Source organism: Monodelphis domestica, chromosome 5, assembly GCF_027887165.1.
Source record: "Monodelphis domestica isolate mMonDom1 chromosome 5, mMonDom1.pri, whole genome shotgun sequence".
NCBI classification, from domain to species: domain Eukaryota; kingdom Metazoa; phylum Chordata; class Mammalia; order Didelphimorphia; family Didelphidae; genus Monodelphis; species Monodelphis domestica.
This window is the reverse complement of record NC_077231.1, coordinates 37213494-37227038: the sequence shown is the minus strand read 5'-3', so window position 1 is coordinate 37227038 and position 13545 is coordinate 37213494. Positions and strand designations below refer to the sequence as shown.

Below are 13545 nucleotides of genomic sequence, written 5' to 3'. Positions count from 1 at the left end.
GTTCCAGTTTAAAGCCACAACGTGACGACACAAGGAGTGGGAGGGATCTCACCCGAACGGGCTGAATTCATTGGTGCTGGAATCCGAGGAAACTGTTTTTGGCCAGAGGACGTGCAGCGATAGGCTCACCCAGGGGAAAAGGAGGAATGTTTCCGTACTTCGGCTCGGCTGGGCTGCGGGTTGGATTTGTCTCTGTAATCCTCCTAGGTTTATCTTCAGTTGTCCGCAACCTGATTAGCTGGGAGAAGACCGTCGCTGTCCTCTTGACCTGGAGGGCCGAAGACTTCCAGATCCTTCGAGGGCTTTGTGGCTAGAAAAGCCTTGAGGTTCCAATTCGGTAAATACTTATTAATGTGCCCAGCCCTGTGCTAAGCGCTGGAAATAGAGCCTCTGCCCTCCTGGAGCTTAGAGTCTTATAAAGGCTGGATAATAAACGTTTGCCTGTGGACAGGGTAGGAGACAACCAGACAGTTCGTCATGGTGGCGATAGTACCTGGGGAACATGGAGGTTACCCGGAGGAGCAGAAATCCCCGTGGGAGTGTACAGGAGCCCCAGGTCCCCGGGTATTATTTTCTGGTGACAAGTTTTAGGATCGGCATATTTCCCTATCTCCTGGAGCTTTTTCTCATTCCTTTCCTACTCAGTCAACCACATTTTTTCAATGCCCAGCAGAAAACTGTTTGAAGGAATACAAAAGAACTATGCACATTCAATTGAGACCTCCCACTGCCAGACAAGCCTATTATTCATGTCGGATTGACTCCCTGTGACATTCCCCACAACACTGCTGCTGTTCCAACCATCTCTCTCTCCTAGAGAATCCGGTCCCCTCCCCCTCACTCTCAAGGCATGAATTCACTCCCTTCTTCACTGAGAAGATTGAAGGCATGGATCCTGATCTTTTTCCTTGGACTATTGTAATAATCGCCTAGCTCATATCCTTCCTAATTTCTCATCTCCATGCTTCTTCTGCTTTAATAATTTATACTTTTCATATAACTGCAGAAATAATCTTTCTAAAGGCACAGATCTGACAGTGAGTTGCTCCCTGTCGCTTCTAGGATAAAATACAAACTTTTCAGCCTTTTGGTTTTTAAAGCCTTCCACAATCTGTTTCTAACTTACCTGCCTGATTTCCCTGGGATAAAATTCCCCACCTCCAGCCCCAAATAAAAAAAGTAGAGAGACAGACAGACAGACAGACAGACAGAGAAACCTTTGTAAGATGTAAGGATGGGTACTCAAGAAGGCTGCCTGAAATAGTCAGGCTGTTCAGAATCCTAGGACCTTCTCCAGTAAAAACTTGAAATTCCTCATTTTGGAGACCCATCTAACAGCAGCTGAATAGAAATCTGAAAGATGCCTCATTTGGATGTGAATTTGGTGGGGACCAATGCTTTTGTAGAAACCATAACCCATTCCTTCCAAGGGCAGAGATGGTATAGAGGAGAGCATAATATCTTGGGGGAAAGGAGAAATATTTATACCTTTGTTTTTGCTTTATATTTGAAGTAAATATATCTTTACAAAAATTCCTTGATGTTAACTAGTTAAATAGAACTGAGTGGTAGTCATGGTAGTCAAGCTATAGAAGGCTTGAACCAATGATATTAAAGGGTGGCTAGGTGGCACAGTGGATGGAGAGCCAGGCTTGGAGCTGGAAGGTCCTGGGTTCAAATGTGAATGCTTTTATATACTTCCTAGCTATATGACTCTGGCAAGTCACTTAACCTCAATTACTTAGTCCTTACTACTTTTTTGCCCTGAAACCAATACTCAGTTCTAGAGATGGAATGTCTTATTAGGAAACAATATAGGCTAGACTCACACTTGTCCCCATGCATGGAATTCTTTTCCTCCTCATCTCTGACTTCTGGCTTCCCCAACTTTATTCAAGTCTCAGCTAAAATCCTTCCTTCTCTTAAAAAACAAGAATAACAACCTTTTAACCATTACCCCTGAATATTAATGCCTTTATTCTGAAATTGTCTTCAATAAATTGATAGACACAGTTATTTGCATGTCGCCCCCCCCCCAAGATTGAGAGCTTCTTGAGAGAAGAGACTTGTTTTTGTTTTTCTTTGTAGCATTTAGCACTGAACCTGTCACCTAGTGGACACTCAAGATGATTTGACTTGACTCAGCTTCCTTCTAGGTCTAGACTTATGATCCTCTGATCCTAATTCACCTTTCTCACTTTTGGACCACTGAATTTCCAGGTTTGGGTTATCATCACCTCTTGCTTGGACCATTGATGTCTCCTAATTTCTTCCCTACTTCCATTGTTTCTCTGTCTCCAATCCCATCTTCACATGACTGACAAAGTAATCTGCCAAAGACCCAATATTCTCCTACTAAAAAAAAAAATCGTTAGTACCTATTGACTACAAATTTAGTAGCTTATCATTTAAGGGTAACCCCCCCCCCCCCAGTGGCCTGATTTCACAGTATTTCACAGTATTCTCCCTTCCAGGTCTAGTCAGATTAGACTTCTCTCTGTTCTCTGATCTCATCCAGACTTTTCTTCCTCTAGGTATTCAGGCAGTGTTTGCCCTCCATAAGTCTACCTAACAACATCAATGGGAAGGAATATATTGCTGGCCTTGTGGTCAAGAATAGAAGCACTATTTATGTTAAGGGTGGCTTTTGGCTTTATTACATATCTTGAATCTTACAGCATAAGAGCATTCCCTCATCTCTCCATCTGGAGTGGTTAGTTTCTACTAACATTTGTCTACTAACTTTATAAAATATAGTTCTTGGATATTAATTTAAATCCTACATCTGTCTTCCAACTATTTCTCTCCACCTGGACAAGGATTCTCAGAGCCCTGGACCTCTGGAATCTTTAAATCCCCTTGAGAAATTAATGCATTCATCTTTGGAATTCCTGCCCAGAAGGGCAGCTGTCTTATTGGTGACTGAGTACAAACCAGTCTGCTTGTTTAACCCACTAACTAACTAGTAGAAACTAACATTTCTACTAACATGCAGCATTTGGCATCTATTCCTACCAGTCAGCCATGAAGGAAGAATCTAGAAGTATTAGCATCCTCCTTGAGGGAGCCAGTTCTATCCTCTCAGGGCATTAGTTTCTTCACCTGATCCATCCAATTTTTAACACTCTCCTCCAACTCTGAAATTATTTTGTACATGTTTTTAATTCATCTAAATACTTGTTTTCCTCTCCACCACTCCTCCCAGCCCCAATAGAAAACAATCTCCCTAAGTGTTGAGAGTCTTCTCGTGTCTTTTTCTTTGCATCTCTAGCATTCAGGATAGCACCTGTCCAATAGCAGGTGCTTAGTAAATGCCTGTCCAAATTAATCTCGAGGGCTGGACTAAATAATCTCTAAATCCCCTTCTAACTTTAAATCTGTCATACTAGGATAACACACCTTACTGACTTTGTATGCTTCTTTGTGTTCTATTCAGGTGACACTTACAGCCAATAAATAATAGCTCCTAGGCCAAGAGAGGCCAGGGAAATCCTAAAGGTGTCTGATAGCCCGAGGGCTCAGCAGCTTGGCACACACTGGTTTCATACAAAATGGAAAGGAATGAATCAGAAAGTTAGTAAGAATTTACAGTGTGCAAGATACTTTGCTAAGGGCTGGAAATACTGGGGCCTGCTAGATAGAGAGGGTTAAACAAGCAGACTGGTTTGTACTCAGTCACCAATAAGACAGCTGCCCTTCTGGGCAGGAATTCCAAAGATGAATGCATTAACTTCTCAAGGGGCTTTAAAGACAGATGTCTTCCAGAGGTCCAAGGCTCTGAGAATCCTTGTCCAGGTGGAGAGAAATGGTTGGAAGACAGATGTAGGATTTAAATTAATATCCAATAATCCAAGAATTATATTTTATAAAGTTTACTAGTAATCACTTGAAGTGGAAGGAATAAAAAAGGACTAGAAGTAAAAAAAAAAACCCAATTAACAAAATTAAGACCACATGAGCAAAAACTCTCCTGGATCTCACCTCAGGCCACCTCCACCAAACCCCATCACAGGAAGAGGGTGAAAGGTGGCTTTACACAAAATTTATATCCCCCTACCTCAGCATGTAAAGGGAGAAGAAAAGTGGGGTGCTGAGAGTTGTAATTCTAGGGTTCAAATTATAATTACACACAGATGACAAAATGACCAGGCCTGACTCGGATCAGTTTTATCAAATTTATCAATTTATGAAATACTTAAAAGTCTAGTCATAATAGCATGGAAAGGATATTCAGTAAAGATATGATAGGGGTTCAGGTAGACACACCAGCCCCTCTTCTCCATATAGATACTCACCTGATCAGAAAGCAACAGGATAGTGTGTGACCCTGGGCAAGTCACTTAATCCTCATTGCTTAGCCTTTTTGGTTCTTCTGCCTTGGAACCAATATACAGTATTGATTCTAAGACAGAAGGTAAGAGTTTTTTAAGGAAGAAAAATAATTGGCTCAAGGGCATTGACTCCTTATGGGCCAGTCAAGGTATCATTGGAAGCAGACTAGAATGTAATTGGGATATGTTTAACCAAATAAAGAAGAATATAATAAAATATGTTGAGTTTTTCTAAGTCAATATGCAGTGTACAGGGATGGGTGGTTGCCTTGGACAACTGGAAAACCTATTCTCCCGCACCGTTAAAGTCCGAATAGTAGTTTTCCTGTCTTTTATGTTTCCCAGGACTTCTGGAATCTATGTCTCTAATCCCCTTAGGAACTGGAATCTGGAAGTCTCCTTCTGAGTTCAGATCCCCACCTCAGATTCTTGCCAGCCATAAAACCCTGAGCTAGTCACTTAATCCAGTCTGCCTACAAAAGAAAATTAATCCACTCTGGAGTTCTTGCCTAGAAGGGCATCAGACTTAACTGGTGACTCAGTATAAAGTAGCCTATTTGCTGGCCCCAAACTCTGGATCTCAGACCATGTGTCACCTTCACATCCTGACACATAGGAAGAGCTTAATAGATATTGATCACATCATGCACCTAAGCCAATTGGCCCTTTAGCTGCCATGCCCCTCTCCTTCTCCTCCTACATCTGTCCTGATTTGGCCATCAAATTAATAGGGAAAAACTAGCCTAGATGAATAGAAATTGCTCCTACCACCCCCACTGACTTCAGGGTTCAAATGTATTCTTTCTCTACAGCCTTCTGTAGCCACAGCTACGCAGTCTAATCAAATAAGTTGGGGTAATTTCAAAGAAGTGTGGTCAGTGTGTTTTAAAGCAAATTTCTCCCTAATTAGTAATCCTGGTTATGTGACCCAGGGACCCTGCTGAGGTCCTTCTATTAACAATTTTATCTTTGAAAGATCTTTTGTATGTTGTTCCTTCTTCCCTGATACTGCTGCCACCATGATGCAAGCTCTTATCAATCCTAGATTGTTGTATGAACCATTGATCCCTCTTCCTGCCTTAAGGCTCTCCCCATTTCAAAACATCCTTTACTCAGCTATCAATTTAAATTGCAGGTTGTACCACGTTACACTAACCCTCAGCATAGATTTCTAGTGGTTCCCTTTTTTTTTCTATGATCAAATACAAAATTGGACATTTTAAAAACATTTTTTGTATTATATTTTTTTCTATATTACATGTAGACACAAGTTTAATAATAATTTTCTGACATTTTGGGATCCATATTAATTCCCTTCCTCCCTCCACAAGAGGGCAGGTAATAAGATACAGGTTATATATGTGCTGTCATGCAATATGTATTCTATGTTCATCATGTTATGAAAGAAAATATGTCACTTATATTAGAAAAAAAACTCATGAAAGAAATGAAGTGGAAAATGGTATCCTTCAATCTGTGTTCAGACTCCTTAAGTTCCTTCTATAGTGGGGGATAGCCTTTTTTTGTAATGAGTCCCTTGGACTTTTCTTGGATCCTTACATTGCTGATAATGTTTTTAAGTCATTCACAGTTGAACGTCGTATGTGATTACTGTTATCATGTACGACATTCTCCTGGTTTTGCACATTTCACTTTTCATCACTTTCCAAATGTTTTTGGTGATTATCCTGTTCCCTTTAGTTTCCAATTCTTTGTCACCACAAAAAAGAGCTGCAGTAAATATTTTGGTGCAAGTAGGTCCTTTCCCCTTATCTTTGATCTCTTTGGGATACAGACCTAGTAGTAGTAGTAGTAGTAGTAGTAGTAGTAGTAGTAGTAGTAGTAGTAGTAGTAGTAGTAGTAGTAGTGTCAAAGGATATGCATTTTATGGCTCTTTGGCCATTGTTCCAAATTGCTCTCCAGACCAGTTGTATCAATTATCAATATAACCATGGATTAGTATCCCAATTTTTCCACATTCCTGCCAACATTTATCATTTTCCATTTCATATTACTCAGTCTGATAAGTGTGAAGTAGTACCTTAGAGTTTTACTTTCTTCATTTGAAAATTGCCTATATACATCCTTTAAACATCTATCAATTGGAGCTCATATTCTTATATATTTGACTCAGTTCTCTATATATTTGAGAAATGGGATTCTTGGCAGAGACATTTACTCTAATCTTGGTTGGTTTGGCTCTCTCTTTGGCCCATTTCTACCTTTCTAGTCTTTTTGTTTTGCTTGTTCGTTTTTATTTTTAAATTTAATTTTTCTCATATGTGTAAGAAATTCTTAACATTCATTTTTAAAAAATCTTGAGCCCTGAATTCTCTCCCTTTCTATATGTGTAATTTTGCAAAACATTTTTTCAAATTGGTTCTTTTATGGAAGAAAACTTGAGCAAAAAAATTAAGAAAGTGAAATATAATATGTTTTGGTCTGTATTAAGATTCCATCAGTTCTTTCTCTAGAAGCAGGTGGCACTTTTCATCATGAGTCCTTTGGGATTGTCTTGGATCATTGTGTTGCTGAGAATAGCTAAGTCATTTGGAGTGGATCAGGGTACAGTATGGCTTTACTGTGCACAATGTTCTCCTGGTTCTGCTCATTTCACTCTGCATCAGTTCATGTAAGTCTTTTTAGGTTTAAAAAAATCATTCTGCTCATTATTTCTTATAACACAATAGTCAAATATCACAATCATATTCCATAATTCAGTCATTCCCCAATTGATGAGCATTCCTTTGTTTTCCTATTCTTTGCCACCACAAAAAGAACTGTTATAGTTTTGTACATAGAGGTCCTTCCCCTTTTTTCTCCATCTCTTTGGGATACAGGCCTAGTAATGGTATTGCTGGGTCAAAGGCTATGTACTATTTTATAGTCCTTTGAACATAGTCGGGCATAGTTCTAAATTGTTCTCTAGAATAGTTGAATCAGTTCACAACTCCAACAGTGCATTAGTGTCTCAATCTTCCCACATCCTCTCCAGATTACATCATTTTCCTTTTCTGGCATAATAGCCAATCTGACAGGCATGCAGTGGTACCTCAGAGTTGTTTTAATTTTCATTTCTCTAATAGTGATTTAGAGCATTTTTTCAAATAACTATTGGTAGCTTTGATTCCTTTGACCATTATCAGTTGGGGAATGCCTTGTATTCTTATACAGTTTGCTCATTTTTTTCTCTATTTGAGAAATGTGGCCTTTATCTGAGAAACTTGTAAAATATTTTTCAGCCTTATAATCATTATGTATTATCCTCCATTTTATTTTTCCCAGTTTATCCTACTCTCTTTCTTTTCATCCTGTCCATCTTCAGAAGTGTTTTGCTTCTCTTTTACTTACTCTCTCAATATGCTCTCCCTTCTATTAGCCCCCCCCCTTCTTTTATTGATACCCTTACCCTCCTACTTTCCTTTAGGGTTAAATAGATTTCTTTATCCAACTGAGAATATATCTTCTTATTCTGAGCCAATTCTGATGAGAGCAATGTTCAAGTACTCCCACCCCCAATTCCCCCATCTCCCCTTCTACTATAAAAGATTTTTTGTGCCTCTTTTGTGTGAGATAATTTTTCCATTTCTACCACTCCCTTAACCTTTACCTAGTGCATTCCTCTTTCTCTTCCCTTAATTTTTTTCAAGATATCATCCCATTATATTCAATTCACACCCTTGCCCTCTGTCTATGAATACTCACTCTAACTGCCCTAATAATAGTTTAACCTTTTTAAATCCCCTGTTTGCCTTTTTATGCTTGTTTGGAATTTTTTATTTGAGAGTCAAATGATTTATTCAGCTTTGATCTTTTCATCAGGAATGTTTGAAGTCATCTTTTTCATTGAATGCCCATTTTTCTCTGCTGAAGGATTATATTTACTTTTGCTGGATAGGAGATTGTTGATTGTAATCTTAGCTCCTTTGCCCTTCAGAATATTTTATTCCAGGTCCTCTGACCTTTTAATGTAACTGCTGCTAAATCTTATGTTATCCTGATTGTGGCTCCTCCATACCTGAATTGGTTTTTTTTGGCTATTGGCAATATTTTTTCCTTGACTTTAGAATTCTGAAATTTGACTATAATGTCCCTGGAGATTTTCATTTTGGGATCTCTTTCAGGATATTGGCAGATTCTTTCAATTTCCATTTTACCCTCTGGTTCTAGAACACTAGGGCAGTTTTCCTTGAGCGTTTTTTAAAATTTTATTTTATTTAAATTTTTTTTCCCATGGTTACATGATTCTTGTTGTGTCTCTCCTCTCTTCCCTCCCTGCTCCTGGAGTTGACAAGCAATTTCACTGGGTTGTGTATATATATATATATATATATATATATATATATATATATATATATTATCACTCAAATCCTATTTCTATTTTATTCATTTTTGTAATAGAGTTATCTTTTAAAACCAAAACCTCAAATCATCTCCCATATAAACAAGTGATAAATCATAATTTTCTTCTGGGTTTCTGCTCCCACAGTTCTTTCTCTGGATGTGGATAGTGTTCTTTCTCATAAGTCCCTTAGAGTTGTCCTAGATCATTGTATTGCTGCTAGTAGCAAAGTCTATTACATTTGACCTTGATCTTTTTTTGAAAGATGATATCTATGTTTATTTTTTGGTTATGGCTTTCAAGTAGTCCAATAATTCTTTTTTTTTTTAACTCTTACCTTTCTATTCTAAGGCAGAAGCACAGTAAGAGCTAGGCAATTGGGATTAAGTGACTTGCCCAGGGTCACACAGCTAGGAAGTGTCTGAGACCAGATTTGAACCTATATCCTCCCAACTCCAAACCTATTGCTACTATATATACCCTGTATATATCCCATTTGTACATAGTTGTTTGCATGTCATCTTCCCTTCTAGAGCTTAGGCTCTTTGAAAGCAGGGTTCATTATTTTAGTTGTTACTTTGTTCATCGTATTCCCAATGATTAGCCTAGGGCCGAGTACACAAAATGCTTGCTGACAATTTGAAAATATTCTTAAAGGCTTCTCCCACCAGTTTAATGTCTATTTTCCACACTTACATCTTCCATTGCGGCTTCATTAAAACTGGCTTTCGTTTGTAGATGTCCTGTACTTTGGCTTTCTGAGTAGTACAGTGGATGGACCCACAGCCTTGGCAGTTTTTCCCCTTCATGCTAGTATTCCCAGTTTAGATGCTTATTTTTATCTTCATTTTTGCTGTCAGGGCTGAAGGAGAAGGGCAGAGTCCAGGAAGCACTCATCTCAAAGCCCCGGTCCTGGAGATCAGCGGGAGATTCTGTCTTTTTCGAGAAACTGACAGGCATGTCAATTGTGGGGGTGCCAAGCCAGGCCCAGCCTGTCTGTGGCTTCTCTTACAGGCCAGCCTTAAAGTCATGAGCTGGTCAGAGTTCAGAATCGGAGGCCAGCCTAGCTTGGCAAGGAAATCCTTGTCAGGAGCACCATCTGCAGGTCAGTCAGGAATTAGCCAGGAGGCTGATGGGTTGGGAGGTGGAAGTGACCTCATCCCCGAGACACTCCCCTTTTCTTAGCAGTGTGGCCACAGCCTGGCTGAAGGAGGCCTGTGAGCTGTGGTCTGAGGAAACCTTCCTAGGCCGCCGCCATTTCAGCCAGCAGGGGGCTGGTGCCAACCTCCATATCTGGCTCTGTGGCTTTTGGCTAGTCATTGCTCTCTGCAGGCCAATTTTCTTATCGGAAAACATTTTTTCCTCCTCCCTCCTATTATCCCTTCCAGACAAAAAAAGATGATAAAATGTTATTGGTGAAGGGACACATTGCATTGCAGAGTTTGGAATGTGGGGCTTGGTTGGGGCCAGTTCCTGACTCTAATGCTGATGGGCTGGGTGGCTTCCTCTGAGCTGCTTAATCTCTCTGGGCCTTGGTTTCCACATTTGTAAAATGAGAGGTTTGCTGAGCTCTTCCAGTTCTAAATTTCTGATGCTAAGGGTCTGACCTCATTAAAAGAAAAAAAGATGCAGGAAATTCAAAATGCTATTAGTGTTAATTATCATTGTCTGCGACATTGAGGACTTCCTTGTTTATTTCTGCCTTTGACAGGGTCTCAGAGTCCAAGGAAGCAGCAGGAGTGTAGGTAGATAGGAAGAACGGTGGAGTCCTTGGGTATAAAACACTAGCACTTGGTACAGTCATTTTCCAGGGATGGTAATGCATTCAGATCAGAGTCCCCAAGCTTTCTTCTCAAAGCTCAAGATTCTCTCAAGGATGATCTCACTGCTCTCTGAAACAAGGTAGGTGCGAGGGATCCTAGAGAAGCAAGGGAACTTATCCAGTGACCAAAGTCCAAGTTCCTCTCTTTATAGAAGGAAACTGAGGCTCAACTTTTTCAAAAACTCTTAGCTGATGTCTTTGTATCAATTTTAAGACAGAATGAATGGCAAGACTTAGGTAGTGGATGTTAAATTATTTGCTCAGGATCACATAAATAGGAAATATCTGGGGAAGGATTTGAACCCAATTCTCCCAACTCCAGGCCTGGAGCTCTATCCACTGGGCTACCTAGCTGACCCAGAGAAGATTTTTGAGTAATAGCTCTTTTTAAACCTTTACTTTCTGTCCTAGTAACAACTCTTAAGAAAGATAAGAGCTATGCAATTAGAGTTAAATGATTTGTCCAAGGTCACACAGCTAGAAAGTATCTGAGGTCAAATTTGAAGTCCTCCTGACTCCAAGCCTGGCACTCTATCTATCTAGCTGTTCCTTTTAACTTACTTTTGAAGGTCATAAAACTATCATCTACCATACTTTTTCAGAGCCTAAGAGTCATGCCAAAGGGATAATAATCAATTTTAAATTTTTTTGAGCTTCCAGTCCACAGGGAGTGAGTGACTGGCTATTTAAAAAACAAAATACATTTGGACAAATCATTCAAACAAACTTCTTAACTACTTAAGGAGTAGTTAGGGGAAGTTCCACATATGGGACAGCAAAAAAGATGAAGTAGCAAGAACTGAAAAATTTGGGTTTGCAGGGGCTAAGAAAAGAATCAGGAAAACTCCAAGTACCTTGGGTAGTCAAAGCATCAAAACTTAGAAGCTGAGCTTGGTAAAGCTCTGCCACTCACTCAACTTTGATGATGGGTTTCAGTAAGCATTTTTTTTTCTCCAAAGAACCCTCCTTTTATTTCTTGCTTCTCCCTCTAAAACAAATTTCGGTTTTGTTTCTTCTCCTCCTCACCTTCCTCCTGGACTCTGCCCCTGGGACCCTGGACTCTAAGAGGTGACTTCCTGGCCATTTCCAAACCATGCAAGGTGCACCCTCTCCCTACCTTCATGAGCTATCTTTCTACAATAAAAGTAAGATAGGTAGGTGTTATCTTGCTTGCTTGAATTTGTATCCCCAACATTTAGCACAGTATAAGATCTTCATAAATGCTCATTCAGATGAACAGGAGGATCTCAGAAAGAGCTGGAGAGATCTTCATGAGCTGATGCAGTGAAATGAGCAGAAATGGGAGAACATTGTACACTGTAACTGAAACATTGTGGAATGATCAGCTGTGAGAGACTGAGCTACTCTCAGCAACACAATGATCCAGAACAATTCTGAGGGATTTAGGACAAAGAATGCTCTCCATCTCCAGAGAAAGAACAGTTAGAGTACGAATGCAGATGAAAGCAGATGATTTACCACTTGTTCATATACTTTGGGGGTTTGGCTTTATAAGATTTGCTTACAAAAATGAACTATGTGATTAATAAGCACATGAAAAAGTGTTCTAAATCTCTGATAATCAGAGAGATGCAAATCAAAACAACTCTGAGGAATCACCTCACACCTAGCAGATTGGCTAACATGACAGCTATGGAAAGTAATGAATGCTGGAGGGGATGTGGCAAAGTAGGGACATTAATTCATTGCTGGTGGAGTTGTGAATTGATCCAACCATTCTGGAGGGCAATTTGGAACTATGCCCAAAGGGCGATAAAAGACTGTCTGCCCTTTGATCCAGCCATAGCACTGCTGGGAATAAGGAAAAAGACTTGTACAAGAATATTTATAGCTGTGCTCTTTGTGGTGGCAAAAAATTGGAAAATGAGGGGATGCCCTTCAATTGGGGAATGGCTGAACAATTTGTGTTATCTCTTGGTGATGGAATACTACTGTGCCCAAAGGAATAATGAACTGGAGGAATTCCATGGGGACTGGAATGACCTCCAGGAATTGATGCAGAGTGAGAGGAGCAGAACCAGAACATTGTACACAGAGACTGATACACTGTGGCACAATTGGATGTAATGGACTTCTCCATTAGTGCCAATACAGTGATCCTGAACAACTTGGACACTATCCATATTCAGAGAAAAACTGGGAGCAGAAACACAGAAGAAAAACAACTGCTTGATTACATGGGCTGAGGGGGATATGATTGGGGATGTAGACTCTAAATGAACATCCTAGTGCAAACACTAACGTGGAAACAGGTTCTGATCAAGGACACATGTAATATCCAATGAAATTGTACCTCAGCTACGGGAAGGGTGGGGGTAGGGGAGGGAGGGAAATAATGTGATTCTTGTAACCAAGAAATAATGTTTGGAATTGACCAAATAAAATGTAAAAAAAAATGAACTATATGGAAATTTTAAATAAATGCTCATTCACTCATTCATTTATTCATTCATTCTTCCCAGCAGTGTCCAGGAAAGTCATTTGGAAACTTACTTTGCTTTGCATATGGAAACCCAGGATTAGTTGGCCCAAGGCATCTGTAATCAGGGACCCAGAAGGCTACTGGACTCAGTCTATTCTTCCCTAGACCTTTAGACTGCCCTTTGTTTCAGGGTACTATTGCTCCAAAGGGGCATAAGGAAAGACAAACAGAGAAGTCTCTCAAGATCTCATTCCTCTTTGAGCACTGCATTGACCTAAAACTTTTAATCCTCACTTGGCCTTTGGCTTAGCTGGAAGCCTCTCAAAGCTTTTCCTCAGCCATCATCATTATGTATTTGTGGTCTGTTCATTTATGATCAACCCTAGTTTCTGCCCTCTGTACTTTACAGCCCAAGAGCCCAATCAAATCCAGAGACTTATGATTTGTAATCTCAGATCTGTAGGACTTTGTGACTTGGGGTTGGGGAGCGGGAGATGTAGCTTGTTCCCCTGATTACAGGAAGAAGCACTTGGTTTATTAAGAAAATTTTTTTTAATGGTTCATTGTTGCCTTTTTTTGACACCTCAATTTTCTCACTTAAAATACC

The 13545-nt window shown here is 39.8% G+C and overlaps 1 long non-coding RNA gene across 1 annotated transcript; it reads left to right on the top strand.

Annotated features, from left to right (window-relative positions):
- Positions 1 to 25: 25 nt before the first annotated feature.
- LOC130454480 (uncharacterized) lies at positions 26 to 12952 on the top strand. Its single transcript, XR_008912074.1, has 2 exons — positions 26 to 337; positions 9534 to 12952. It is a non-coding gene; the product is annotated as an uncharacterized LOC130454480 (long non-coding RNA).
- Positions 12953 to 13545: the final 593 nt, after the last annotated feature.